Below are 5,871 nucleotides of genomic sequence, written 5' to 3' on the forward strand. Positions count from 1 at the left end.
CCAGGGATGAGTTCCATGAGAGGTTATCCAATCCCAAGTGGTCAGCCCTAAACACATATGCATATAGGCAACACTAAATAGACTCAGCAGTATATATATATATATATATATATATATATATATATATATATATATATACACATACATACACACACACATATAATGTGTGTGTTATATGTATATATATGTGATTAAGGAAGATGTATATGTTAATATGTATATATGTAACAACATTTGTATATATATAACAATAATTAAAGACAAGGTCATAAATTTGAGAGAGAGTGAGGTAGAGAGCATGGGAAGAATTGGAGGGGGTAGAAAATGGAATGGATTATATAAATACAGTACTCACGTGTGAAATCCTAAAAAAATAAATGCATGCTAAAAAAAAAAAAGTCTGGAGGAGATGCCACCACTGCCACCAGCACAGCTGTGCCAGAACCTCAAGGAGATGGCTGTGGACTTCCCCCCTTACCAGTTGCCTAGACAAGTCCTTGGATTTGTTCCGATAGTATGTTAAAACATGGTGGTTTACTATGAAGTTCTGGGGGTGCTGAGATGTGTCTCACTTGAGGACATTAAAAAGGCGTATTGGAAACAGGCACTTAAATGACATCTGGATAGAAATCCTGAAAATGAAGAAGAAGCAGAGCAGAAATTCAAAAAAGTAGCTGAGGCATATGAGGTGTTCTCAGATGCAAAAAAGCGAATCTCTATGACAAATATGGCAAAGAAGGATTAAGTGGTGGTGGAGGAGGAGGTGGAAGCCATTTTGACAGTGGTTTGAGTTTGGCTTCACATTCTGGAATCCAGAGGATGTCCGGATGTCAGATTTTTTTGGTGGAAGGGACCCATTTTCATTTGACTTCTTTGAAGACCCATTTGTCTCGTTTTTCCCTGCCTTCAGTAGATTTCCGTCTTTTGGGGATGGATTTCCCCTTTTTTGATACAGGATTCACTTTGTTCGGGTCACTAGATCACGGGGGCTCACTGCATTCTCTTCCTCACTTGGCTGCAACGGAATGGGTGACTTCAAATCAATATCAGCTTCTACTAAGATAGTTAATGTCAAAAAATCACTACAAAGAGAATTGTGGAGAATAGTCAAGAAAGAGTAGATGATAAAAAAGACGGACAGTTAAAGTCCTTGTGGATAAATGGTAAGGAGCGCCTGCTACGCTTGGATAACAAGTAATTACACACACATGTTTAACAGAAATGCTAAACCATAACAAGCACCATTTGAGGAATAACAGGAACTTTTTTGAAGATTTCAAACGAACTCGACTTTCTGTATAACTGTACCTAATCTAAAGTATTTATAAAGCTCACCGGAGCCCCTATTTGTCATAGACCACAAAATAAGACCCTTTTTTTGTATTTAAAAATTGTTGTAATCTCTGTATGCACTTTACTTTAAGCAAAACAAAACAAAAAATGTAATCCAAGGTGAGCCCTGTGACTCTTGAGTGCTGGGACAAGACTGTTTTTAACACCAACAGGATCTGCTTCCTTCCCATCCTGTTGACATGTGAGTGAGTAGTGTCAGCCTGCAGTGAAGTTAACATTGCCAGATGAACCTTCCACAGAAATATTTCAATTTTATTTTCAGTATTTAATAATGAAAGCTGTTACTGCATCAATGGTAATACATTTCTGGTTTCATGTAAATTAAGGATGTTTTCTAGTTGTGCATGGATACTGGCAAATTTGTCAGTTCTGACAGTTGTTTAAATATGTAATGTTAAGCTTAGGTTTAAAAAAAAGCTGGTAATTTGGGTCTTTGTCATTTGCTAAAAAGAAAAGAAAAAAAAAAGAAGTAGAATGTGTTTGGTACAAAAAAAAAATAAAATAGAAGAGCCTGTTATGTTGGCCTTCATCTGTAATCCCAGCTATAGCCAGATGGAACGTGGAAGCAAGAGACTTACCCTGAAACTCCTTGGCCAGCCAGCCTGGAGGACACAGCCTAGCCTCAGAAACAAGAGAGACCCTTGACAATGTGGAAGGTGAAAACTGACTCCTGAAAGCTGTCCTTTGACTTCCACGTGTGAACCATGACACATGTATTCACACACACACACACACACACACACACACACACGTAAGAATAAGTCTCACAGTGACACCAATAAGTCCACAGAGCAGAACCCCTTTAAAGCTAGCTGCATGCAATGGCTGATCCCATCAAAGACACTACCAACTTTCCTCCCACCCGAGTGTCCCTCAGGTCCTTCTCCCTCACTTTCAGCCTTTTGTCATTGGACATAAGGTACCAAAATCACGTAGGTAAAGGAGGAGGGAAAAATAGCTTCTTCTTAGGCTGTGGATGCTACACAGGTCTCCGTTCTGCACCCTCTCAATTCAGCTCTGTGGATGGCAGTTTAGAATGTGCAACTTAACTTTGTTTGCTTAGGCAGGCTTCCTAGCCCAGGCTGGCCTCCAACTCCCTATGTTGTTCAGAATGTCCTTAAGCTTCTGACACTCCTGCCCCACCACATCCCACATGCTAGAATTACAGGTGTGTGCCACCATGGCCAGCCTCTCTTATGCAGTGCTAGCATTGAACTCATGGATGCTAGGTGAGCATTCTATCAACGGAGCTATAGCCCTGGGTCAGCTTTCCATAGCCCCAGCTGATTAGCGCCATTAGCCCCAGGGTTCTCTGCTACAGGCAGAGACATAGGATGCTGCTGCTGGTACCTGGTCCACAGAGGGGACCAGCCCCCCCCAATGTTTTGCCTCCACTCTCCACAACACCCTACCCCACTGAAAAAAACAAGGCACTCCTTGGTCCCAGTATTGTCCCGTGGGTAAGCTGCAGGCTCACTGGGGTGGAATCCTGTGAAAAGACTATGAAGAAAATAATTTCTCCTTCAATCAGGAGAAGTATAAAGAAATTCCTTGGTGGATAACCCTTCACAGATTTTGACAGTTGTTCACCCTTGATTCTAAATGTCTTTTTGCATGAATAATTTTCTCATCTTTACGCAGAACTTTTCTACATTTTTTGTTGACTAAAATATTACTAATCTAATTTCCTATTAAAAAACTAATTTCCAGCATTGCAGAGCTGAAGGGTGCTACCAACCATTTAGTCTGCAATTTACATCCACCAAATCCTGTAATCGGATGGGAGCTTTGACACACGGGTGGCCGCAATTACACAGGCAAGGAAATGCTCAGTCTGCGGCTGTGTGCTGTTCATCGGCTGAACTCCCATTGAGATTTCGGCTATTGTCAAACGTCTATTGATGGGGACTTAGAGGGGAAGTCCATCAAGGGAAAGGCGTACATTGTTTGTGCTCTAATATTCCCATTTTGACTATAGTTTGGGAAATTGGGGTTTATTAGAGAGCAAAGGAGGCACCGGACTGGAATCGTTTATTCATTCTTCACTCAGCACTGTGTGTGACAAAGACTATTTCAGCTGAAGTATTCATCTAGGACAGTTTGAGGGGAAAAAAATCTCACATCAGCAGAGACTGAGCTCTGGGGGGTTAGGACCTGGGCTTGCAGGGTGTGAGGGAGGAAGTGTTAAGGGGCTAGCCTGGGCCACCAGAGGGCTATCCACCTAAAAGGGCTTGGTGCACTTTGAAAAGCTAATTCCTCCTTTCAAGAGGAATGATAGATAGCTGCTGAGTCAGCTGTGGTCAGGCCAACACAGCCCCGTCTGGTTGACTGTTTCCCCACCTGTCCATCTATCCATCTGTCATCCACCCCCCTGTCCATCTGTCCATCCGTCTGTCATCCGCCCACCCAACTGATTGTTAAATATCTATTATGTCACTGTGTGTTCATTCAACTAACACTCTGTGCATCTGTGGGCTTAGCACCATGATAGTGGGTGCCAAGGGCACAAGTTTTTATGTAATCATAAAACATGGACTCATGTTGTTTATATGAATATATGTTCATTTGTGTAAGTTATATATGAGTTGATAAGTATAAACCATATACAGCATAAAATCATATATAAATCCTATATATTCATATATGAACTATACATATCACATAAAACAATATACAAACCAGATATTATATAAGTACATATATGAATCATATATGTTCTCTAAATATGAACCTCATATATGTTCATAAAATGGTCCATATGTCTTACATATTTACATATATAATTTTGATGGTTAACTTTTAATTTTATTTTTTGAGAATTTCCTATTTGAGTACTATATATCATTTTCTCCCTTCTTTCCTCAAATCCTCATGTATCTATTCATCCTTCTCTAATTAATGGCCTCTTTTTCTTTATTATCATTATATGTACATAATATACATACATACAATCTGCTGAGTCTATTTAGTGTTGCTTTTATGTGTGTGGTTTTAGGGCTGAACACGGGGTTGATAACAAATTTGTAAGCTCATCCCTGGATAAGACTGACTAATCTTCTCCCAGCAGATGTTAACTACCTGTAGCTCTTCATCCAGTGGTGGGGCTTTGTGAGGTTTCCTCTGTCTATGTTGACATGTTACCTGGTGTCATTGTCCTGCTTAGACAGCTGTATTGTGGAGATGTCCAGTGTGCAGCCTCCCCATCATATGTCCTGGTTCCCTGGCTCTTACAGTCTTTCTGCCCCTGCTTCTCCGATGTGCCCTGAGTCTCACATGGAGGGTTGTGTTATAGGTATTCAGATGTGGTTACACTTGATTGTCATCTTGACAGGACTTAGAATCACCATGAAAACAAATGTCTGAGTGTAGCACAAATCTTAAAAGGTCTTATTAAAAAAAATCTGGAGCCAGGTTTTGAACACTGAATGATCAGAGAAACAGAACAAGCCATAGCCTCACCTTACCAACTCTTCAGCTGACCCTGTTTCCAGAAATCCTTGGACTGAAAGCTTCTGAGTCCTCATCCTAATGGATCTCAGACAAACTGCTGCTAAAAGTTTAGAAGCTTAACCAGGCTCTAGTTCCTGGTGCTCACACCTTTTATACCTTCCTGCTTTCTGCCATCACTTCCTGGGATTACAGGTGTGTGTCACCATGCCTGGCTATTTCCAGTGTGGTTTTGAACTCACAGAGATCCAGATGGATCTCTGCCTCCGTAATGCTAGGATTAAAGGCATGTATGCCACCATTTTCTGGCCTCTATGTCTAATCCAGTGGCTGTTCTGTTCTGACTCCAGATATGTTTATTAGGGTGCACAATATATTGGGGAATACAATATCACCACATCTGAGCATATCTGTGAGAGATCATGGAGACTGACTTAGCGAGGTAGGAAGACCCACCCTGAATGTGGGCCTCACCATCACATGGGCTGGGTCCTGAGCTGAAGAGAGAGGAGATAGTAAGCTGAGAACCAGCATTCATCTCTCTCTGCTTCCTGACTGTAGATGCAATGTGACCAGATGTCTCAGACTTCTTCTGCCATGCTTTCTCCATCATGATGGACTGTGAGCCAGAATAAACCCTCCCTTTCTTAATTTTCTCAGCTATTTTTGTGAGTGCAACAAAAAAGTAACTAATATAATATTCATGCATATAAACTATATATATCATATATTCATATGTAAAGTATATATAATATGATTTTACATAAACTGTATCATATACAAGTAACATGCATCATATATTCACATATATACCATACATAGATCATATTTATTCTGTGTATATATAAACCATATTGTATATTCATATATAAACTATATAGATTTATATTCCTATACATGAACCACACACACACACACACACACACACACACACACACACACACACACACTCCTATCTGTAAAGCAGAGCTTTCTTCCTCAAAGGGTATCATAGGACCTCTAACTTCCCTTCTCTTTCCTTTTTGAAGCTGGCCATAAAGCCGTCTTGTCCTTGTCAGGTCTGCAGACCTT

General features: G+C 40.6%; 1 pseudogene; it reads left to right on the top strand.

Annotated features, from left to right (window-relative positions):
• Positions 1–457: 457 nt before the first annotated feature.
• LOC114705777 lies at positions 458–1,331 on the top strand (annotated as a pseudogene).
• Positions 1,332–5,871: the final 4,540 nt, after the last annotated feature.

Source organism: Peromyscus leucopus, chromosome 5 (assembly GCF_004664715.2).
Source record: "Peromyscus leucopus breed LL Stock chromosome 5, UCI_PerLeu_2.1, whole genome shotgun sequence".
NCBI lineage: Eukaryota > Metazoa > Chordata > Mammalia > Rodentia > Cricetidae > Peromyscus > Peromyscus leucopus.